Raw genomic sequence first — 26,007 nt, forward strand, 5'->3', positions numbered from 1 at the left:
AGAATGCCCCTAAAGGTGTCAAAACCCTTGCCCATGGTTGATCTAACAACAAAATCACCAGACAAATCCTTATTTCCATTCAGCGGCTTCGTCACGCCGTACTTTTCAATGCTGAAACTCTTGACGACCTCCTTAATCGAAGGTCTATTGGGATCTATGGCAATACTAGAAGACTCAACAAGATTGGTATCCACATTATGTTTCCTTTTTCTTCTTAACTCAGCCAAGATCTGATCTGTTGATTCTTCTTCTTCTTCTTCATTACCATTTTCAGTTTCTGCTTCTTCTTCACCTCCTTCATCCCTTTCAGCTCCTTCTTCTTCATCTCCTTCTTCTTCACTTACTTCTTTTTCATCTCCTTCTTCTTCATCTCCTTCAGCATTTTCTTTATTTTCTTTATCTCCTTCAGCAGATTTTTCATCATCTTTTTCACTTTCTTCTCTAGTTTCTTCACTTTGTTCATTTTTATCACTTTCTTCTTCATGCCCAACAGAGGTTTCGTGGGTTTCCTCTCTTTCTGAAGCCCCAGTTTCACTAACTCTTTCCTCATTTGTTGATTGACAAATAGCAGTCACAAATTTATCTAATGGTGTTTACACCTTAGCTCTTTTACTACTTTCTCCCTCAGTTGGTTTCTCTCCTTTTCTTTTAACTGGAGCCATTTTATCTACACACAGGAGATAGAAAAAAAGTTTTAATTGGTTAGTGCAACATTCAAAGTAAAAAGGGAAAAGGAATATGTTGCAACAAGTAATCAGTTGTTGCAACAGATTAATAATATGTTGCAACAAAATACTAAGTTGTTGCAACAACTTATTACTTGTTGCACCAGAATCTTAATCTGTTGGAAATAGAAAAACAGTTGCAACAGCTTAGCAACTGTTTTGATTTTTTACAACAGCTTGTTAATATGCTACAACAATTGTTTCAGTTACTGCAAAAACCTCAACAATTGTTTTGATTTTATCCAGCAGCTGTTGGATAAAATCAAAACTTTTCCTAAACCATAGCATGACAGCAACAACAACAGCAAAATATCTAAATTTAACTACAAAACATCTATATTTCACTACAAACACACAACCATCACAAATCTCACTCACAACTTAAACAAAATACACCAAATAGGATTTTTTTAAACCATGCAACCTCAGCAGATGTTTCCAACTGTCAAACAAGTGCTGAATTTGCTGCAACAGCAATAACAACAGCAAAAATATCTAAATTTAACTACAAAACATCTATATTTCACTACAAACACACAACCATCACAAATCTCACTCACAACTTAAACAAAATACACCAAAACCATGCAACCTCAGCAGATGTTTGCAACTGTCAAACAAGTGTTGAATTTGCTGCAACAGGTAACCTCAGTTGTTGGAAAACATCAACAAAATTGCAAGTCTTTTTTTTCGAAATAACAAAGAGAAAAAGAACAAAAACAGCACCAAAAACCATAATTTCACAACCACAACCACTATTTACAAACTCACAAACCCCAACAAGTGCAACAAATACACGAAACTACAACAAAACAAATAACATTCAAGAAAAACCCATGCTCTTCTTCATCTTCTTTAACTAAAATCATCATTTTCACACTCTGATTTCAAAACCCTTACTTTTGAACCAAGTGAAAAAAAAAAAGTTTACCTGAGAATGACTAGACAAGCAACAGCAATGTAGAGAGAGAAAAATGAGCAGCAGCAGCAGCAAGGGAGAGAGAGGAACGAGCAACAACAATGGTGGTCACTGATCACCGATTTTGAACAGCAGCAACGGAGAGAGAGAGAAACTGAAGAAATGCTCTTTTTTTTTTGAAATAAAATGAAGTAGTTGGGGTCGTGGGGGAAATGGGTTGGAAGGAGTTTTTGTATAATGTGTGTGGGTTGGAAGAAGTTTTTGTATAATGTGTATGGACTTTTGTGTATTTTGTAAAAAATTATAAGTTTTAAAAATTATAATTTAATCTCAATTTAAGTTAATCACACTTTTAAGACAAATTTGACCTTGGCTGGTCAAAGTCACCATTTTTAATTATAAGACTTTTTTGTCACCATAAGTTAAATCTTCCAGAAGAGGAGCTTTGACGAAATAATAGAAAAAATATTGGTGGAAGGTGATCAACTAACAATCGGAGAGTACACGCTGACGTGTCATCTCGGCGGTGGCTCATTGTCAACAGTGTGGAAAGCCAAGCACCGAACAACCGGAAAAGTGGTAGCGCTGAAGCAAATCAACCTACACAAGCTGACGCGCCAACTCAAGTATTGCTTGTACTGTGAACTTAGTTTCTTGTCTTCTGTTCATCACCCAAACATCATTCACCTTTTTGATGTGTTTCATGTTTGTGCTGTCTTAATTTCTCGTTGGTATTTAATAAAATTATCCCCATTTCCTTATATTTTTCACTTACCCATGCTTTCTCAGTCCCAAATTGCTTTAAGGTTTCCTAAAACTATTTTGATGGAATTTTGGAGTGAATAAATTCTTTACTTGGATATATAATATTTATACATATCTGCAAGTCTTATAAAAATGAAAATAGCCCCCGATGGCTTTGGTTAGCATGGCTATGTTGTGTAGGTGTAAGTGGAGAAGGGTAAAAGGTATCCCAAGGGTAATATTCGTCGAGTTTCAAGAGGGAAACAGCTGGTTTCTCAGTTATCCAAGAATAATACTCCCTCTGTTCCAATTATGTGGAGGGGTTCCGAGTGCGGAGGTCAAAACACTTAATATTTGGTATATTCGGGTAAGCACTCAAGGGTGTGACCTAGTGGTCAATGAAATGAGTTGAGAACTATGAGGCCTTAGGTTCAAAGCTCAGTTGAGACAAAAACACTAGGTGATTCTTCCTATCTGCCCTAGCCGTGGTGGACAGAATTACCTGGTACTTGGTGCTGGTGGGAGGTGACAGGTATCCCGTGGATTTAGTCGAAGTGTGCGCAAGCTGGCTGGGACACTACGGTTATCAAAAAAAAAATCTTTAATTTTTTTTTTAAAAAAAATGTATATGTTTGAGAAATACATGGAAAGTACCATACTTAATGATTTCAAATATTTTTAAATAGCTTGGGAAAATTGTAGTCAAAGAAAAAACTTTTTGAATCCCTGAAATAGTAACACCTTCACAGAAAATGGGACGGAGGGCGTAATAATATTAGTTGAACACTACAGAATATACTGAATGTTTTTTCATCTAACTTAAATTTGTGGTTAATATTCTTTTGTCAACTATAATCCAAAAAGTGTAGAAATTAAAAGGTCTATCTTTTTCTACGATTATGCAATTTTTTTCTGCAGGATACTTGGTTCTTGTGTGACGAAATGGACACTAACTACATTAGTGGTTTATATTCAATTCTTGTTGTGTCCCAAGGGTGTGTTTGTGTTGTGGGCCTGTATGATATGAGCTTTGTGACCTGATTTCATCTGTTTTTTATGTTGAATCAGTTCTGTAGTTGGAATAAGTGTGTAACCAGTGTGTATTTAGTGGATAAACTATTCACGGTTGTTTAGCTAAGTTGAAATAGATTAGCTAGCATGCTCATGCCAAAGTGCCACATATGTAGGTTCTCATTCTTTCTTTGGGTTATTGGTAGTGTGTATGCTTAGTTTCTGTGTACATGTGAGACTTGAAGTGTCTATGCAGATAGCTGAAGCAACAGAAATTGAAAATATTTGTTACTCATGTTTAGACTCTTCTCTTTATGTGTTAGACCATGTTACAGTATCAAGAGAGCTCGCTCTGCTTTTTCCCTTTTAGCTATCTAGTGACCATACTTTTGCTCTATTGAACAATTATCTTAATTTAGGATTCTGACAAATTGAGCATATAGGCTCAAGTATTGATACTGGGGGAACAAGGGTTAACTGCTAAGAAGTAAGAAAACTGACTCAGGAAATTTCTCTAGATACATTAGATAATTTGCGCACACTCATCGGCTTAATTTGTAGGGATTTTTTTTTTTTAAACTTTTCAAAGAATAGAAAGGGAAATTCCGTTTCTTTTTTCAAACTTTTAATGAGAAAGGGATGGATAATATTTTGTGAAAAAAGAGATAAACCCAGTCTAAAAGTGGTGGTACCTTTTTATAAAGAAAGATAAGGTTTCTGAAAGAGCAACCATCTCAGGAAGGTGCTAGTCGGCAAGTCGAAAAATTAATTTGGGTGCATAATATCTCTTCTCAAAAAAATATTGGGTGCATAGTATCTAAAGAAAATTGTCCAGAAGGAAGGTTTTGTGCATGGTATTGTACTCCGAGCATGTGATTTTTTAATATTTGCTATGTTGATGATGAATTGAAATTTTATTATCAAATAGTGGCTGAAAGTTGTCCCAGCCAGCTAGTCCAGGTAGATGAATTAAAGAATAGCTTCATTTCAATTGCAAACAGTGTTAAAGTAGCGAAAGGCTGCATTTAAGACGGGCTGCATTTAAGACGGGGTGTATGTGTATCTTGCTTTTGGTGTATAATATCTCATAGAATATGACTACTATTACTACTACTATTACTACCACCTCCAGTCCATATCATATGATGATTTTAGTTTGGGCGACCCCTTAAGAAATCCACTCACTCCAGAAAGTAAGAGGTATTTTTGGTCATAGCTTTTGGTCGGACGTAATTTAGTGCTTCATAGTTAATGCACTAGATACAGTAAAAGTTTTAACCCTATAAACTTTATTCCTTGGGTTTTGGATGGTGTAGTTTTGAAGGTCTTGTTGACATGCGTCAGTGTATGGCTTGTTTATGTTTAGCTTGCAAAAGTTGATATTTATTAGGCAGAAGATTTAGTGCAAAAATCATTCACTGTATGACTTCTGTGTCTGACCTAAAGATCAAATCATGGCAATCAGAAGCTCTAGTACTGTTCTTCTCCCTCAGTTCTTAATTTGAGAAGACTGCTTTATCCCTCAGGCTGAAAACTCTATTTTCCTTGTCTTGGAATTTTGCGCTGGAGGGGATCTGGCTTCTTACATTCGGACTCATGGCAGAGTTCAAGAATGTGTAGCTAGAAATTTTATGAAACAGATTGGTAATTTTTTGTTTAGAATTCTTTTTCACTCTTTCTTTTTCTTATCACGACTTCCTTGCTCAATTCATGTACAACTGATGCTATTCTGGTTGCAATATTGTAGGAGCTGGCCTAGAGGTACTAAGCATGCACCAAATCATCCATCGTGACTTGAAGCCAGAGGTATAAGTTTTTGTTTCTTATGATCATAAATTGAATACATTTCAATACGCACAATCTAGATTTTTTAACTGGGTTTAGCTTCTTCCAGCACGGGATTTTTTAGGTTGGTCTTATGCAACAAAACCTAAAGGCCGTTGTTAATGAAGTGTGGCTAATACTGGTGAACATGCATAAAATAAACAAACTTTGAATTGCTAAAACTTTTAGTTCTATCAGATTTTTTAGGTAATGTGTGTGATGTACATGTAATTTACAAATGCTAGGGGGTACTTCATTTTTGTAATTAAAAGAAAAACATGTTAACTTTGGAAATGATATTGAGAAGGAGAAAGGAAGTTTGAGAGATAAAAGTAGGGCCTAATTCTTGAGATACGGTGAAAAAGGAATAAGGAAGCATGAAAATGCCTAAAGTAGGAATTGTGTCCTAATAAGAAGGAAAATAGCATCAGATATCTATGATAAGGAATGAATAAAGAGTCTCCTAACACAGACCCTACAAAAATTTAGTACAGCGGCATAATCAATCTACAAGGGGCCACATGAATTACAATTTTTTACTTGGTAATCTGGTAATCTTTTTGCTTTTGTTTTTTGCAAGTTTCTATTGTCATTGCTTTATAAAAAAAAAAGGTTCTATTCATCATTGTTCTCTTGTTTTTGTCTTGTTGAAATTTGTTCACCTTTGAATACTTATGCTCAAAAAGCTTGATGTTCATCTTATTTATTTATTTTTATGTCTGATACAGTTCTCAATTAATTCATTTCTGGTTCAGAACATTCTGTTATCTAGTATGGAGAATGACCCGATTCTTAGGATTGCTGATTTTGGTCTCTCAAGGTAAAGAAACGTGATATGGAATTTCCAAACTGGTGCTTGGCATCATTTACAATCTCATTATCTTCTTATTCTAGGAACAGAATGTTAAATCCGAACGACCTTGCAGAAACAGTGTGTGGGTCCCCTTTTTACATGGCTCCAGAAATTTTACAATTTAAAAAATATGATGACAAGTTAAGAATCAATTAACAGCTATGTTTATTACACAAATGAGACAAACTGACACGTTTTCTTCTGAATAGGTTGATATGTGGAGTCTTGGTTCACTTCTTTTCGAACTACTTAATGGTTACCCTCCCTTCCGCGGTAGAACTAGTGTTCAGGTAATAGCATTTTTCCAATGCAAAGGCCTTCCTGTGTTTGTTACTTCGCCATCTTCAATTATTTATGTTTTAGGGGAAAAAAAATAGATACTTCAGAATATCAAGGCATCTCTACGTCTTCCTTTCTCTGAGCCGATTCTTCCTCAGTTGCACCCGGATTGTGTTGACTTGTGCTCAAGACTATTGTCTATCGATCCCGGTTTGCAGATTTGTGTTTCCAATAACATTTGTATTGTCTTCCTACCTCATTAACATTTGATAAATCTCCTTATATCTGCAGAGAAATGGATCTCTTTTAAAGAGTTTTGTCAACATGACTTTTTGAAGATAGATGAAAGGGGGAGATGAGAGCTTCGGTTAAAGGTCAAAAATATCCGGATATCTCAATGAGCAGAAGTGCTCACCAGTATAATCATCAGTGTTTATACGTGGATTCCGCTTTCCCTTTGTCACCTTAGTGAGATCAGCTTCTTTTCCCTTTGGCAAGACCCTGAACACCTCGTGGCCAAAGCTTTAATTTTAATTGGTACGTTCAAACTTGATTTTCTTTATCATTTCTTCTTTCGCCCTTTTAGTACAAGAGCTTTAATGGATTTCGTCTTCTTCCTTCTTCTTTTTTTTTTCTGATCCGATGACATACAAAACATCCTAACGTTTGGATTTGAATGGAGCTTTGACCAAGAAATCCTGCCCAAAAAATCTGTGCAAACCCTAAGTTCGCCCTATAAATACTTGCTTTGAGTCCATTTCGGACACAAGTTTTTGCGGCTACTTCTCCCTCTCCAAGCTTCAAAAAATTACTTTCTGTTTCATACCGTTTATCTTTCAAAAATATAAAAATTCACATCAGATTACATTGCCCCTTTCTCTCCTTTTAGATCTCTGTCAACTTTTAGCTGCAGCATAGATTTCTTTTGTTTGATTGTGTCGCTTTGTTCGTGAGCAAAGTCTGTAGTCCGGTGGATCTGTGGACCCCTGCCTCAGTTCACTACGCCATAAAAAGGTCCGTAACTTTCTATTTCTGCCCCCTGTTTATTGTGTTTTGGTTTTAACAAACGTTTGTTTATTCGTATATGTGACTTACAGTTTATTAATTAGTTCCCATGTAGAAAACACGATTTAAAGTTTGTTTCTGTACAGAAATCTCGAAGGGATTGTGCAGTTGGTTTGAGTGTGTTGATCGAAAAAAATAATAACAATAATAATAAGAAGCTGACTAAACTACTTACATGAATAAATTCTCTGGTGGCCGTAACATTAGCTGCTGTTTCTTGCTGCTTTTGGTTTTAAATACCATGAAGAATGGTAGTCCTTGATGATGTTTAAGTTTCAAGATATTGTCCTTCATTTTGAGGTCATGGTTTTACGGATCATATATTTATAAAATCATGTGCTTTTTTTTAAACTCATGTTGTTTTAAAAGATCATGACTTATGTTGTCTTCTTGTGAATTACAACCATGCCTATAGGAAATTGCTACTTACTCAAAAAATATTCTGTGTGTGACTTAGTTGTTGTCCGTATTAGAATATGGATGTTGTAGCTAGGATTTAATATGGTGTACAATTCATAAAACAATTTGCTATGGTTTAGAGAAGGATGTTTGAAACTGTAATCATTTTTTTTTTGTTCTCTCTTTCGTCTAAGTGTTAAAAATGCAAAAGGAAGGAGCTTATTTTCTGAATAATAGCGTTTGCTTGAGTATTTATATTTTGTAGATTATGAACCGAATCATATTTTTCCAGTAGGTATGAAGTGTAAAATATTTGTCTAAAGTTTGGTTCAACATGTTGTAGTTAAGTGACTTTTACAGTACTTTATTTACGTTTGTTGTCGATTATAAAATCTTGTCTATTATAAAATCATGTCGCTGCTCTAATTCTCTCTCTTTTTTTTTTTGGTTTCTTCTTTACATGACATCTGGAGTTGCGAGGAGTCTCAAATGAGACTCGATATTCCCGTTAGATCAAGGAAAACTTGCATTTCGCCCTGTCAAGTATCTATCGCTCTATGCATTCGAACGGAGTCGAAAAGGGATAACGAAGTTATCATCACTCATTATTCAGTTCCTCGCCCTCTCCCATCCGAATTGAAAAATGAAATGGGAGCAGGGGAATCCTCTATCTTAGTTCTCTTTTATTTGATCGGTCATAACCTTGCTATTTTAGTAATGTTTCTAACGTGATCCTCTTAATATTGAGTATAGGACCAATACTGGTATTAACTTAGAAATAATAGTTGATATAAGGGGAAACCGGTAGTTTTTTTTTTTAGAAGTCCTTTATAATATTTATAATGTTTTCAATGTTTTGAGAATTTAGGTATATATTGGTAGGCTTTTTTTTTTATTTCACTGGTAGTATTGCATAGAAGAAGAAGACGACGTTCATTTTTAAGCTTGTTGCAAACTGACTTTTTGAACTTGGGCAGCTTCCTTTGAGATAATTAAAAGTTGATTTTCTACATGATCATGGTTTAGAAATGCTAATCGTTAAATAAATATCCGTTGAACTTTATTTTTCCTTTGAACAAATAACTATCTAAGTTCTAATGTGGAGATGCAACCATGGAAAAAGCAATCAAATGAAATATTTTTCATATCACTGGGTCATTTTTTTTAGAATGCTTTTGACACAAATCAGAGCTTGAGAATCATTGAACATTCTTTTTTGACATAAATTTTCAACTTATAGTTTTACCGGGAAGCTTTTCTTTTTCGGCAAGCAAAACCGAGTTTGATATGAGCTAAAAGATTAACCCATTTCTATTTTGAAGTAAATCTTTCTATAATTAATTTTTCCTTTGTATAGTCTTTTAAAAAGTTAAAGAGCTTATTTTTGCTTAAAAAAATGACGTTCTCAAATCTTCGCCCACTTTTGTTTCAAATATCCGTATAGGTTAAGTTCTTAAAATCAAGAGTTCATTTTGTTTTGCAATGACGTAATTATATATATATTCTTCTTTTCAACGAGGATATAGCATCTGTGTCTTAACAAAATTCTCAAAGCTTAATTTTAGTTAACCTAAGTTTGGTCGGTAACCGTATTTAATGTATTCTAATGGATGCTTAACACCTTCCCACTAGGATATTTAGAACCCTTATCTAGAATTTATCAGGCTCGTAAGACTTTAAAAATGGAGTTTAGTTTAGTTTTATCTTAGTTAATAATTCGGTGTCCTAATTCACCATTAAAATAATTAGGTGGCGACTCTTTAAGTTAAATAACATAGGAATCATCAATATGTCGTACTCCGCTTTGACCCGGTTAAAATGGGGTATAACAGCGTCCACTAAAACAGTCTAGCGGACCAGGTCCCTGAACTGTTTAACAATTAAGTGCAGAAAGATAAAATAAGACAAGATGTTTTATGTGGAAAACTCCTTGCTCAAGGGATTAAAAACCACAACCTACACCGGTAGGATTTCAACTTCACTAGACTGAGCAAAGTGTAAGATTACAAGTTTTTGTCCTTGAAATTAGTTCCTAACTCTACCCCTCACAACACCTCAGCTGTAGGTGAATCTAGACCACTAATCTCCCTTCACAAACAACTTCTCAACCTTTACCCCTTTTCTCTCCTCTAGGCCGAGAGACTAATACACTTAGACTGTGGTACAATCTTAATGTACTACTCAAGGGCATCCCTTGAGAATTCAAACCACAATGACTAACTCTAGCAAAGTGTTAACACACCTTTTGGAAACTAAGAACAAGAGAATACCTACAAACAGCCCTTCCGAAGGGAATGTAGGTTTTGTCAACAAACCTAAGGACTTAAAGTATCTTCAGTTCTGGGATCTGGTCCTTCGACTCGTTGAGGCTTTACACTTTAGAGCACCTTGAGAAAGGTGGCGGCTGTACTTGTAAAGATTTTGCCCTTTTTTTGTTTTTCAAGTGCCTAGGTCAAAAGATCCCAACATGTTGTATGTGTGTGTGTGTGTGTGTGTGTGTGTATATATATATATATATATATATATATATATATATATATATATATATGAGGCCAAGCAATGAGCATGTGAGGAACATGTGACCATGGATAGTGACCTTACAGAGGCCTTAGTCTTTTGGCAGACATACAGTTGTTCTATTGCAGTTTGCGTGAACAATGCAACAGCTTTATAGCTGTTGTTGTGCTGTGCTGCTCTCATGGAAACCAGTGGAGAACCTGGTCCCTTGCTTGTTTGTCATATCATCAAAACTATGAAATGTCGTAACTCATCAATTTCCCCTTTTTGATGATGATAAACTTGTTGTGCATGATATTCTCCCTGGGGACCAGGTACCCTTGCATAGTCAGCTTCAGCAACTGGTTGAGCAATGAAAGCAAGTCAACATTCTTCATCTTCTATCAGCACTTTGAAAAACATGTCATATTCCCCCTGCGGATTGGTTGAGCAATGAAAGCAAGTCAACATTCTTCATCTTTTATCAGCACTTTGAAGAACATGTCATATTCCCCCTGCGGATTATCTTCCAGGCTCAATGGAGACCAGGTTTAACATCAACTCAGTCTTCCATCTTGAGACTAGGTTCCCCCTGTCGATTCGGCCTTTAACAACATGTGATCCATCTACTTTACTTTTAAGAACAATTATCAATTAGCCGCCACTTAAACATAGTTAATCAAATTATATCAGTTCATCATTATCATCACTTATCTTCCCCCTTTTGGCATCATTGAAAAGGGATTAGAATGAATGAAATTAGAAGCAACAAGGCATAAATTAAGGAAAAACATATGCATAAGTCAGAGATATCTGCCATTAATAAGACCAACGCAGTCAAGACATGCATAAACATACATAACAAAGTCCCCAAAAACATTGTCAGTATTACAGTCCAAAAAGAAAAGACAGTAGGATTAGGAACAGGGCGATCAAGAACTTGGTTTAGCGAAGAGAGAGTCAATGGGTGGCTGGTTTGTTGGAGTTGAGAGCTACAATCAGTATGTCCACTCTAGCATCTGCTGCATGATGTGCTGCCAATAGTGTTTCTTGGAGCTCCTCAACCTTTCTCTTTAGTCTGGCATTGTCTTCTCTTAGCTCAGCATTCTCGGCCTTCAGCACTATATTAGGACCATGTCTTTCTTCAGATTTGCATTTTCAGTCTTTACCACAGCATTTTCAACCTTCAGCATCTCTATATTTGCTAGAGCTTTATCGTTTGCCTCAATCAGTCGCGAAATAGTGGAAATACATCTCGCTCCTCCTTTCTTAGGTATTGTATGATTTCACATTCTTCTAACATGCCCAGAGAAAACATCTGTTTCTTGATTCCTTTGGTGGCATTTCCCTGAGCAACCTTACAGTGTTTAAACACTTTTGTTAGTAAGAATCCATGGGAAAGTCCATGTACACCGTCTTTAGTATTAACAACCTTCACCATGTGTTCAATCATAAAAGAGGGCAGGCTGACTCTGTTTCCAGCATCCAAAATTTCCATAAGGACCTTCTTAGGCCTCCTTTGTTTGCACTTATTGGAGGTCTGAATCTGAATGGTTCAGACCTTAAGCCATTAAGTGCATTTGTTTGCATTAAGTTTTAAGCACTTATTGGGTCTGAATAGGTCTTAATCATTAAGGCCTCATTTGTTTGCACGCATTGGAGGTCTGAATCAGAATGGTTCAGACCTTAAGCCATTAAGTGCATTTGTTTGCATTAAGATCTAAGCACTTATTGGGTCTGAATATGTCTTAATCATTAAAATCTTGAACCAAGTCTTAATATCATTAAGAGGTATTTTTGTATGAAACTTTTCTATCATCAGCTCCAGCCCCAGCCCCAGCCCCAACCTTCCACCTCAACCCCACCCCCACCGGTTCTCCACTCCAACCCCACCCCACCACCTACCCACCCTCCCCACCACCCCCATCGCACCACCAACCCCAATCCCACCCATCCCCACTCCCCACTCCCCACCACCAACCCTTACGCTATACCACCCACCCCCACTTCCCACCACCAACCCCACCATCAACCCCTACCCCACACCACCCACTCCCATCCCCCCTCCCCACTACCCCCCCATCCCCTACCACCAACCCCACCCTCACTACCTCTATTATATCCCGTAATTTCACACATTTGGATAATGTGAAATAATTGTGACTAGTGAGAGATGAAGCAATATTTTGATCTTATTTTATATATATGTTGTTCTTGAAATATATTGATGCGGGATATTGAGGAAGGCTAAGGGCAAATTTGGAAATTTGGAAAACAGTTTTCATGAGTTACAAAAATTTGTCATGAAATAATGGGCTTGAAATAAAAGAAGAGAGAGAAAAAAATTTCATTGGGCTTGAAAATGCCAATAGGTGGCCGGCCAAAGGGTGAGTGGCCCAAGGCCCATTTAAAGAATTTAATCCAAGTTATAAATAGGTAAAAGGGGCCATTATTTGTCTTCACTCTAGAATGTTCAAGAGAAAGGGAGTTGAGAGCACAAAAAGAAAGGGCCATTCGGCCAACACAAGGAGAAAAGGAAAAAAATTTAGCCCACCAATCTTTGATCCAAAAATCATAATTTTTTAGTATTCCTACTAAGCTCAAGACCCTCTTCAACGGGATATAAATTTTGAGGCAAGAAAGTACTTTTTTTATCAAGTGAAGAATTTGAAGAAAAAGGTAAAGATTCTATCCTTTTTGTCTTGGAAGAATTATATATATATTGTAGTATATGGAAATGAATGTAAAGTAGGAAATTTGTGTGTTGTGGGTATGTGTGTGTGTGTCCGTGTAGGGTGGTTGATGGAGAAGGATGAACAAATTTTATTTATTATGTTAAATTGTGTTGTTGTGACCCTTGTGATGTAAATGGAAGGCAAATAGTTTATGTTGGCATGAAAATTGGTTGTTAAGTTGTTGTAGGAAATCATATGATTTTATTATGGTCTTATGTAATTATGGGAATGGAATTGCTAAAGTATAAATGATTGTTGTTGATGAAATTGGAGGATAAAAATGCGTTGTGAATGTTCGTGTCGAAGATTGGATGTTTCGGGTGAGGTATGGTTTTGGTGGGATTGTCGGAATGTTGAGTAGATTGTTTGAAATGTCCTTGGAATTATGTTTGAATAATCTTGAGCTAGGAAATGAATATGTAAATGGTGATATTGGCTTGAAAAGACGTAGTTGAATTGAATATGATACGCTATGTAGAGAAGAAAGTCATTAATGTTAGAATGCGTTTAAATTGATTCTTGATGACTATTATTATGGTTGTTGGTATTGTTGGTATGGTTGTTGATGAATTTGGCCGAGTTAAATTCTCGGGGATGTTGAATTTACAGGGGAGATGCTGCCGAAATTTCTGTAGACAAGTACTAGTTAGAATTGGATTTCTAAGTACTTGTAGGTAATATTTGGTAATTGATAATATTATTGTAGACATTGGAGAGCCCGAGACTTGAGTCGGGATTTGGTTAGCGAGCGATTGAGGTATGTAAAGCCTACCTTTCTTTCTTTTGGCATGACCTTTTTGGAATGAACAAATAACGTATAAGTATGCTCCTAAAGAAAATCTTATTCTTAGAGCCACTAGGATGGCTAACATCTTTGACCTCCATAAGCTATTCCATATGGCTGGATACATATTTTATGATGTTCAAAGATCCTATTTGTTATGTTCCGGATGTTGTTCGAAAGAAAGAAAAACGAGAAGACTAAGGCCTTTGATGAATATTTCGATATGAAAATATGGTCTTAAAGTCCCCATTTGATTTGATCCATAATGTTATCCGCAAGTTTCCTAGTATGATTATGTGATCCATAATGATGTCCGAAAAACATTTGATATGGCTAAAGTTTTGGATACATATATTTTGATACATACATATGATCTTAAAGGCTCCATTTGATTTGCTCCATAGTAATGGTTGAAAGTTCCCCTAATATGAATGTCACTTAAAATTCCGAAAAGAGCTTCTGAAACGCTTTTAGAAAGTTCTGTACTTCAAAAGTTAGTAACTTTCGTATACTAACTCCGATTGATCCGAAACTGATTTCTGAGCCTTTGGATGCAGTAAATATATTTGTTCATCGAGTTTTGAAATTTATTTTTTTATATGCATGTGGTTTCCGCACTACTCTGCTCGTGCCTACTACTATGATATCGTTCGCTGGATCCCGGGCCGGTTTTGTGATCGTGCGCACTATGTTATATTCAGCAGTATGATGTGTTACGGTTCCCGAGACCTCGCCATAGGGCCGGGTACTGCTTATATACGGCGTACTATGATATCGTTCGCCGGATCCCGGGCCGGTTTTGTGATCGTGCGCACTATGTTATATTCAGCAGTATGATGTGTTACGGTTCCCGAGACCTCGCCATACTCAGTACATATTTCGTACTGACCCCCTTTCTTCGGGGGCTGCGTTTCATGCCCGCAGGTACAGACGTTCGTTTTGGTGATCCTCCGGTATAGGATATATATTCTGCCACTTGGAGTACTCCCTTTGATCCGGAGCTCATATTTTTGGTACATACCTTCGGTTATACATGTTCTGTATATATGACTATTTGGGTACAGCGGGGCCCTGTCCCGTCATATGTTTTCTGTTATGTTTTGTAGAGGCCTGTAGACATATATGTGGGTCATGGGTCATATTTGTTCGTTTGTGATTATGATCTGCGTCTTAATGCGGTCCCGTTTGCTATTATGGCCAAAACGGCCCATTTGTTTGTACATGTGTGTATGTTTGGGCGATGTGTATTTCGCTAGCCTATCGGATTTGATATGATGTTTCTGTACGGGCGACCGCTTAAGATGGTAATTGGTTCCAGTATCTGCTTAAAATAACGTATGTTAAGTTTGAATAAACCTTTGATATGTCAATCTGGTACGTAAGTCTGTTTGGGTGTCCAAATAGGACACCAGTCGCGGCCCACGGGGCTGGGTCGTGACAACCTCCCACGCCTTACCCTAAACTAAGGGTCTTTAATCCTAAACTAAGGGTTTTCAATCCTAATAATTAATAAGTCAAATAATTAACAATTAGCTAGCAAAACAATTAGCATAAACAATTAACTAACTAATCAAACAAGTAACAAATCACTATCATATATTTAATAAATAAACAATTAACTAACTAATCAAACAAGTAACAAATTATTAACAAATAAACAATTGGTTTCACAAAAAACTAAATAAATAATTAGCTAGTCTAACAATTGAAATAGCTAATCTAACAATTAAAAAATACTAAGTAAACAATTAATAAATAATTAAAAAATTAACAACAAATGAACAAATAAAAAAATAAAATAAAAATAAAAACGGGGCAGTCCCAAACAACCCCAATAACGCAAAAAGAAATGCGCAAAAGTTTTTTTTTTTTTTTTGAAATTCACAACAAGTACGCAATAATCATGCTTAGGGTAATAATATAGTTAATAATGTAATAGAAAATTCGTAGTGAAATACCTAGATTGAAGCTTCTTTTGAGTTTTCGAAATGAGTTCTACACCGCTCTATTCCGAAATCCAACCTTAGAAACTTGTTCCTACACTTCAATATACCAACAATATTGACTTTGAATTGAAAAACAACACGAAAATGACGTTTTAAGGGCTTGGGGACCACTAAAATCGCCTTTAATGGCGGGTCATTTAAAAAAACAATTGGGGGGACCGTGGTGGGGAAGGAGGAGGGGCAGCTTTCTGCCCTCTTTCACGCACGAATGTCATGCGTGAAACTTGGGGATTTTTTTAAGTGTTATTTTGGTTCAAATTTTTTTTAACCCACAAAAGTCGAGGACTCTAAAAGATGAGGTCAAGTTTGAGGGCCTATTTATGTGTTATGCCAATAAAATATGTTTCTACTTTGGTTTATTAGCTAAATTTGTTTGTCGTTATAAAGTTGGGCTATTTATATCCCTACCGTTATCAAAATTAATAAAATTATCCCTCAATTGAATGAAATCCCCCCCCATCAACTTCAATTTCCAATTTCGCTTAACATTATCCGACTTTTTTAAAATTACAAACAACAACAAGAGACCACAAATGATCCTACAAAAATTTCAGTTTCTCTTTCAAAGCATATCTCTCGCGTTGAGTGTCTCTAAGATTATCGTTGAAGCAACTTTTTTTTTTCTTCCGATTCTTTTAACAACAACTCAAGAAGTTCAATTTTTTCTTCGGCTTCCCTAAGTTTAAACTACAAATTAAACTTCACTATATTTCTATTGCGTCGTGAAGTCGCGATATCTCTATCAATCAAAGTCTTTTTAAACTTAGACACCACCGTTTTATCCACGAAAACTTCATTTTCCCGTAGAAAATATTAACACCCACCATTTGGCTATAAAAATAACAAATGAAAATTCAGTTATGTAAAGTAAAATGTGTAGATAATGTGATAAAAACTCTATAAAAAGTATGTATATATATATATATATATTTTTTTTTTTTTTTTACTTCGGGCACTTTACAACGCCAAAAATGACGGTCCAGATTTTCTGGGGTCCTTAATGTTTTGAGCAGACAATATAGACTGCACTTACAAATGTCGGGTTCTAAATCATACATTGGCATTTCGAAGTATTGAGACATGACTTATCGGGGACCAAAGTATAGAAAAAGATTGAAAATGGAGGAGATAAAAGAATGAAGAAGCATGAAAGTAGAGGTTCTGCTCTAGATTTAATGACTTCTTTTACGCATCAATTTCTTAGGTTAAAGGAGGAGCTTTAAAGCAAGAAATTGTTGCGATGCTGCGCTAAAGGACTTAACCGCGCCATTACGATTAACACAACAATTTCATGCGTTAAAGGTAGAAAATTAACTTTTTTTATGGGGTAGGTTGGTTCCAAACTATTTTTCTTAGGTCATTTAGGTTTCAGACTCATAGAGGACTAAGAGGGTGTTTGGATTGGCTTATTTTAAGTGCTTATTGAATTTTAAGCTCTTTTTTATTTTTTTACTGTGTTTGAAAAAGATAAAAAGTGTTTTTAAGCACTTACTTTTAGGCTAAAAAAGTACAAAAATAAGTCAAAAGCCAAAAATCGGGTATTACCAAATTATGACCTTTAGCTTTTGGTCTACTTTTAAAAAGTTAATACAAACACTCTCTAAATTGTCATTTTTAAAAATAAAACATAAACCATAATTTTCCCAAATATTATATTTACTGAGAAAAGGACATAAATGATTCCTTAACTATGACAATAGGTTCAAAATAGTCTCTTAACTATGCATTTAATAGTTTTGCTCCTTTAAGTTTGCCACAAGTTAACAAAAATGGTCCCTTAACTATGAGAGTTGGTTAAAAATAGTCCCTTAAGTATGCACTTAACAGTTTTGGTCCTTTAAGTTCGCTAAACGTTAACACTTTAAGCCTCCGACAAAATATTCATCGAACTCTATTTGTTAGATTTGATGAGAACTATGGGGAAAAAAAATCAGCGAGAACTCATATTCACATTACTAAAGAAAAGGCCAAATGCCTTAGGACAAAACCGACGGACATTAGTCTGTTATAAGGAAAAAACCAACAAACTTGATAATATCAAAAGATAATGTCTCGAAACACAAAGACCGACGGACTCTGTCGAGTAAAACTAAGAGAGTCCACTGGCTAAGTAAACTACACCAGACTTCAGAAATAAATTAGAAATACCAGAAACTACAAAAATTGTCACTACTAAAAACAAGCGAAAAAACGATGGACGGAAACAAATGGATAAAATCGAGGGATACATTTTTTTTTTTTATTGTTTTTTACGAAAACCAACAGGCACCTGTCAGTTATTTTGGAGGAAAAATGTGCGGAAACTATTTTTTTTAAATCACTAAAATGAAAGTATTTATTTTTATACTGGGGTTTCAGTAAAAATGAGTCTAGTATATTTTACTTAGCCGATGGACTTCCTGCGTTTTAATCGATAGAGCCCGTCGATCTTTATGTTCCGAGACATTATTTTCTGACATTATCAAGTTTGTAGGTTTTTCCTCGATTTTCCCCTATAACCAACTGAGGTTCGTCGATTTTGTCCAGAGGTGTTTGGTCTTTTCTTTAATAATGTGTACCTCTAAATGTGAGTACTTGCTAATTTTTTCCCTTTTATTCATAGTTCTCGTCAAATCTAACAAACAGAGTTCGGTAAATATTTTGTCGGAGACTAAAAGTGTTAACTTTGGCGAACTTAAAGGACCAATACCGTTAAGTGCATACTTAAGAGAATATTTTTAACCAACTCTCATAGTTAAGGTTCCATTTCTGTTAACTTATGGCAAACTTAAAGGACCGAAACCGTTAAGTGCATAGTTAAAGGACTATTTTGAACCTACTCTCATATAGTTGAGTGACTATTTATGTCCTTTTCTCTATATTTACTCCTAATAGAAAAGCCAACGAAAAAACACAGAGAGAGTGTATACAAAAAAGGAGTTTAAAAGGAAGCTGATCAGCTGATGGTGGGAGAGTACACGGTGACGTGTAAGCTGGGCGGTGGGTCATCGTCAACAGTGTGGAAAGCAGAGCACCGAACTACCGGAAAAGTGGTGACGCTTAAGCAAATTGACCGAGACAAGCTCACTCGCCAACTCAAGAATTGCTTGGACTGTGAACTCACTTTCTTGTCTTCTGTTCATCACCCAAACATTATTCGCCTTTTTGATTTCTTTCAGGTTTGTGCTGTCTTAATTTCTCTTTGCTATCAATAAAATTATCCCCTTTTCTTTACTTTGAGTGTTTTAGGGGTTTTTTTGTTCAGCTTACTCGTGTTGAGCAGTGCTCTTTTAGTTTCAATATGGGCTAAACCGGGTAACAAACTCAAAATATGAGCTACTTGGCATAAATATTTTCTCCTAGTAGGCATAGAGCGTTATTTAACAAGTCATACTTAAGCTCACTCGCCAACTCAAGAATTACTTGGACGGTGAACTCACCTTCTTGTCTTCTGTTGATCACCCAAACATCATTCGCCTTTTTGATGTTTTTGAGGTTTGTGTTGTCTTAATTTCTCTTTCGTATCAATTAAATTATCCCCGTTTCTTTACTTTTGAGTATTTTAGGGATTAAATTATCAGACACCAACGACATTTTTCTTTTCCATGTATAAGGACCAATACTCAGAATTTGCGATACCAACATAATTTGGCATAATTTTTTAGAAGAAAAAAAACTATACACTGCATCTAATATTTCTTGTTAACATAAACACTTTGCTAGCCTACACACGGTAGAACTATCAATTATAGTACTTCCTTGAAAAATGTCAAAAAGAAAAGAAGTCAAAAGTGATATCAAAAGACAAAAAAGAGACTCAAACAAAAACAAAAAACCTTACATGTGAAAGGTACCTAAAACGCAATTTCCCCTATTTTGAGGTACTAAGCTTAAAAGATTACCTCCTATTATAAGAGGTACGTTCACTACAAATAAACGGAGATATTAAGGCGGTTCTATAAAACGGCAGTAAAATGCAATATAATATTGCGGTTTTGGTGATGCCATAATAAATTTTTAATTAATGGCGTTTTCGTTAATATTACTGCGGTTCAAACCGCCGCTATAGTTTTTTTTTTTTTTTTTAAAAACAATTAAGCATACAATTCTCTGCGCGCTCTCTCTATCTTCACTCTTAAAAACAATTAGCATACAGTAAAGTTATTTCCATTCCATTCTTAGCTTTCTTTTTTGTCCATTCTACTACCATCACTCTTAGCTTATATTTCCATAGGCAACAACTCATTAGCATCGACAATCTTCGCATTAAATTTCGAAATTTACATTCTTAGGTGAGAAATTTCCATTTTCATTAATTATTTCCATTTTCAGTTCTGCTGTTGTTGGGATCGTTAGCTATAACTTCTCAATCCCTAGCTGGGATTCCTCTTCTAAATTGATTTTAGGGTTCATGCATGAATGGAATTTTGAAATTTCTGTTTCTGTGTAAAAATTTTGAAATTTTTAGGGTTCACGTAGCGATTTTCCCCAATTTGTTTCTCTTTTCTGGTTGCCAGTTTTGTTCACCTTTTTTTTCCACATAACATCTCGTATTTGGATTGTATGCAAATAATTTTTAGCTAATATTAACCTAAATATCATATAGGTAACCAGGGGATCAAAAATTTCTGGTGAAGCTATCGGGATTGACGTCGACAGTAAACTGTTTCATAGGTATCAAATCTGCGTTCACTATTGAATATAAGAACCATAGCTTGTAATTAAGCTACGTATTTTGTTTATGTTTCTGGTTCTCTTTTGGTTGGTTTAGATTTAGATGTTGCTTGTTTATGGAAAATCGCTAAGCTATGGAATGTGTTGCATTTACCATTGAGTATTTTGTCAATATATTGTATCATGTTTCATTTAATATGTGAACTATTCTAGTTTACTTTTCTCCTTTACGTAGCTAGATAGGCGAAATGGTTACTAAGAAGTTCTGTTTACAATTTTTTCCTCAACATTCTTTCTTTCTTCTCCTTTTGTTGATAGACATGACATGTAAAGTTCTCTCTGGAAAAAAAATATCATTTTTACTTTAAGGATTGAATCATGTGTCTGTATGTAGGAACTCTACAGAGTTCATGTTTGTATGTAGGAACTCTACATACAGACACATGAGTCAATCGTAAAAGTTGTATATCAAGAGGCTTCACCCAAAATAATTTATGTTTCTTCCATCTCTTTGTTTGTGTTTGCTTTATTTTGTCCTGAACTAACTTTTTCATTTTAATATTGTGATTCTATTTTAATTTTAAGTTGGATCGTTCTGTGTTCTTTCTAGCTATGCCAATTGATAAATCTTGGATTAGCAAACCACAAAACACACCTGAATATGAAAATGGGCTAAGAAAATTTTTGGATTTTGGTTTCGAGCACGGGTCTATTGATGGGCGTGTAATTAAATGCCCGTGTCCGATATGTGGCTTTAAAAAGTGGCAAGAAAGAGGTGTAATTGAAGAGCACTTGACTTGTAAGCCTTTTCCCAAAAATTATAAATTTTGGTATATGCATGGGAAAGAATCAAATGCAACTGCGCCACAGTCTTTTCAGAGCACAAATTTCATAGAAGATACTTTGCAACCCCAAAACCTAATGGCAACCATGATTAATGATGCATTTGGGTTCACCAGCAACGATGTCAATGAGCCTGATATGTCTTGTGAGCCTATAAATAGAGAAGAAATAGTTAATGAAGGGCATATTGAGGGGAATAATGAAGATTATGCAAAGTTCTTTGAATTGATCGAAGATGGCAAGCAACCATTATATGAAGGGTGTAAGAAGTATCCAAATTATCCTTCCTAATTAAATTGTATCATATAAAATGTTTGTGCCAGATGACTGACAAAGCGATGAGTATGATACTAGAATTGTTAAAAGATGCCTTTGAAGATGCCAAGATTCCTATTTCCTTTTATGAGGCCAAGAAAACCATAAACAAACTTGGTCTTAATTACACCAAGATACATGCTTGCCCAAATGATTGTATATTGTATTTTGGGGAAGACGAAGGCTTGCAAGAATGCAAAAAATGCAAGACATCTAGGTGGAAGAATAATAAAAAGAAACAACCTGCAAAGATTTTGTGCTACTTTTCACTAAAGCCAAGGTTGCAAAGATTGGTCGTGTTCTAAAACTGCTGAGTCAATGAGATGGCATTCTTTAGGGGGTAACCAAGATGGAGTGATGAGCCATCCTAGGGGTTCTCAGGCATGGAAAACATTTGACTTACTTCACCCTGAATTTGCTGCCGATCCTTGAAATGTACGACTAGCCCTATCTAGTGACGGTTTCAATCCTTTTGGAGCAATGTCAATAGATTATATTATTTGGCCAGTGATTCTTATCCCATACAACCGTCCTCCTTGGAAGTGCATGAAACAAATTTCATTTATTCTCTTAATGATCATTCCAGGAAAGCAAATGCCAGGCGATGACATCGATGTGTACTTACAACCTCTTATCCAAGAGTTGAGAGAATTGTGGTACGACGGAGTGCAAACATTAGATTCTTCAAAGAATGAAAATTTTAAAATGCGAGCAGCTCTGATGTGGACAATTAGTGATTTTCCTGTGCTTGGTAACTTATCTGGATGGAACACATACACAAAGTTTGCTTGCCCCACGTGTAACTTTGCTACAGATTCTTGCAGATTGAAGCATAGTAGAAAGTGGTGTTTAATGGGTCATCGTCGTTTTCCTAGAAGTGGCCATCGATTTAGATTGCAACGTATTCGTTTTAATGGGAAAATTGAGCAACGGGAGCCACCAATATTATTATCAGGGTCAGACATCTTGAAACAAGTGGAGGGCACTAATGTCATTTTTGGGAAAGTACTTGAATTGAATGATAATGGTAAAAGAACCCGAGGACAAATTGTTGTTGAAGATAGATCGAGACAGTGGAGAAAGAAAAGCATATTTTTTTATCTTCCTTACTGGGAATCTAACTTGTTGCGTCATAATCTAGATGTTATGCACATTGAGAAGAATGTTTGTTTGTGACAATGTGTTAAATACTTTACTTAATGATATTGGAAAATCAAAAGACAATCTTCATGCTCGGGAAAATCTTAGAGAAATGGGTATAAGGAAAGAACTTTGGGTTAATGAGAATTGAAAATATCCTCCATCTTTGTTTGCTATATCAAATTCTAAGAAAGATGGATTCAAGAAAGATGTGTTTTTGCGTACTTTAAAGAATGTCAAAATGCCTGATGGATACTCGAGTAACTTTTCAAGATGTGTCGACTTGAAACAACGGAAATTGTTTGGAATGAAGAGTCATGATTGTCACATTCTCATGGAGCACTTGTTACCAATTGCCATACGTAATGTTTTACCTGAGAAAGTGACTAAGTGACTGCAGTGTTGATAGAGTTGAGTTCATTCTTTCGACAACTCTGTGCTAAAAGCTTAAGTCTCTCAGACCTTGACAGGCTTTGGTCTCGGCATTTTCTCAACATGAATCACCTAGAAATGTTATTACCTCCAGCGTTCTTTACAATCATGGTTCATTTAACTTCTCATCTAGTTGACGAAGCAAAACTTGCGGGACCAGTGCAGCATCGGTGGATGTGGATGTATCTAACTGAGAGGTAAACAAAATTTTCTGCTCTTCTTTTTAGAGTTTCATACATGGGATCTTTCTCTATTCATTCTGGTCAATTTATTTTTCAGTTTTGTGCTCTTCTTTTTAGAGTTTCTTGAGATTCATACATGGTTTCTTTCTCTGTTCATTCTGGTTGAATTTGGTTTTCCAGTTTTGAGATCTTTTTTTTTTTTTTTTTTTGGGTGATTTTCTTGAGTTTCACATACTACTAAAAGTTGAGAGTTTCACATCTTTCTCTATCCATTATTTTTACATATTCTTGGCAGTACTCAAGCTTTATTGCCTGCCTAATAGTTATTGATCTTCTTAGATCTAATGTCTTAGAAGCCTATATGTTCTGTAGTCTGGGATATATGTACATGCATTTGTTATATCTATAATTGAAAGGACAGTTTCTTTACATTTTGCCCTTTATGCTGTCATATTCTGTAGGCAAGATTCTTTTATCTTCCACATACACATGTTGGCTTGATATTGGGAGTATTTGTTCTTCATCATCTGATCAATTAGTGTGAAATAAGATGAATTCTCATGTTACTCTCAACTTTCTACTATTTTATAGTTTGTATGTAAATGATTTACGAGGCTAGTATCTTTGAGAGTACAATCTGGTCAATATGTTTCTCTGTTGCTGTTGTAATACTATTTCGTTATCACATCAGTTATCAAGATGTGATTGCCTTTTGAGTTTTCGATGTGGTTGGATTTCTTTTGCTTGGTCTCAAGATTTATTTTCCTTCCTTTTCCTTTTCCTTTTCTTTGGGAAGGGAGGTCAGTGTAATTTTATAGAGTTGAGGATGTCAAACTATCATCTTGCGTGGATTACTTTAAAAATCTCATTGTTGTTTTACTTTACTTTTCTTGATATCCTTCATTGTTTTCTACTTTACTACCACGAAGGCTACTCTTTATGCTCAGCTAGCCAGTTGAAAAACTTGAAAGGTCTAGCAACCTTCCTTGAATGTCCCTAAGTCCTAAACACAGTGGGGACTTATCAGAAAAGAGAGCTCCATCGGTATAGCATTCAAAAAAGATATTCTCATCATCCACTCAACATTTACGATATCTTTGTCAATCTTACTAAAAATATGGCCCTTGATCCATGTGTATTCCCTACCACCTGTTGAGAGTTGAGTAATTCCAGCATCTGGCATGAAATTCCTGAAATCTCTCACTTCGACCTCTTGTACACTATTCCATTGGGTCCTATCATGAACATCTGTTATGGCATTGAAATCATCCATCAGAACTGTAGTTACAAGTAAATATATATGATAACCATTAGTACAAGTTGAGTAATTCCTGAACTGTAGTCAAAGATCAGAAGGTCTCACAGAAATTTCTCCTCATGATGCGCTTGGTGTGGTCTTCGGTCCGCAGCACCCTGGTCGTGTTCGACGCTTAGGCATGGGTGTTGTTCCAACTGTGGCATTCAATAAGACATGAAGGCGAGGTGGTCGTTTTTATATGGGTTCAACTAATGCTAGCGCTCCACCTCCACAATGGCAACAAGAGATGGCGGATGTGAGATCACAATTGAATGCGCTAACAAACTTATATCGAATGAACACAGGGAATATCCCCGAGGAGTTTAATCACTTATTTCCGACTCCCCCACAGGTACAAGTACTAAACTGAAACCCCCCCCCCCCCCCCCCCCCCCCCTTTTTTTTTTTTCCTTCTTTTTTCCTGATGCTGTTTTCTTCATTTCAAGGTAGACAAAATTAACTTGGTAGTCTGGGAATCACTTATTTCAAGGGAATGCTGCGTATCAAGGCTAAAAGAAATAGACAAAAGAGTACTTGTTTACGGGAAATATTTGATAGTATGTTTAAAGTTAGATTGGAACCATTATGGGATATGTTTGTCTGGTGATAGAACGAAACTAGGGGTGCCAATTCTGGCCCTAAACGTGATGGCCCGCCCAAAATTTTATGGGTTGAGTACAAGATAATTAGCACTGGGCTGATTTTTAGCCCATTCATCAAAACCCATTTTTTAATTGATTGCCATTTCAGCCCAAAATTGGACCGAAATATGGCCAAGTCTAACTTTTGAAAACCCCTAAATTATTTAGTCATTTCAGACTTCTACTTTATTCATCTTCCTCTTTCTCTCTCCCCTTCCACACTTTATTCAACATATCCAGGTTGGTGAAAATTCAACATACCCAAGTTCCATTTTTTTTTAGAGAAACAAAGAAATGTCAACATACATATGTTTGCATATTTATATGATAAATCATGAGTGTATTTGAGACATAAAGATCACAAAAGGCATATGATTTTCACTTCTGATTTTCTCTTGGGTTCTATTTTTCTTTTTCTTTTTTCCAGTGTTATTTTTTTGCTTTTTTCTTTTTTTTTTTGGGAGTCATTTGTGTGTTGCTGCTATTTTCTTGTGGGTTCTGGAAAATCATTGTCAAAGTTGGTTCTTGGGGAAGTGAATTGAATTAGTTCTTGACTTATGTATCTCTGGAATATGAGGCATTAGAGAAATTTGGCTGGAGTGAGCTGAATGAAATATATTTTCATATGATTTCTGCACTATAGGTTGTTAGATTTAGCAAAGAA

The 26,007-nt window shown here is 35.7% G+C and overlaps 1 long non-coding RNA gene and 1 pseudogene across 4 annotated transcripts; both read left to right on the plus strand.

Annotated features, from left to right (window-relative positions):
- Positions 1-2,126: 2,126 nt before the first annotated feature.
- Positions 2,127-8,831, plus strand: LOC132613845 (serine/threonine-protein kinase ATG1t-like; annotated as a pseudogene).
- A 10,948-nt stretch (positions 8,832-19,779) lies between these two features.
- Positions 19,780-25,523, plus strand: LOC132613846 (uncharacterized). 4 transcript variants are annotated; one of them, XR_009572119.1, is made up of 5 exons: positions 19,784-20,111; positions 20,426-20,493; positions 21,104-23,420; positions 24,815-25,054; positions 25,149-25,523. It is a non-coding gene; the product is annotated as an uncharacterized LOC132613846 (long non-coding RNA). The 4 variants fall into 4 exon arrangements; XR_009572120.1 differs by having other exon boundaries at positions 19,780-20,111; positions 21,104-25,054; positions 25,153-25,523; XR_009572117.1 differs by having other exon boundaries at positions 19,781-20,111; positions 21,104-25,054.
- Positions 25,524-26,007: the final 484 nt, after the last annotated feature.

This window comes from Lycium barbarum, chromosome 10, assembly GCF_019175385.1.
Source record: "Lycium barbarum isolate Lr01 chromosome 10, ASM1917538v2, whole genome shotgun sequence".
Lineage (NCBI taxonomy): Eukaryota > Viridiplantae > Streptophyta > Magnoliopsida > Solanales > Solanaceae > Lycium > Lycium barbarum.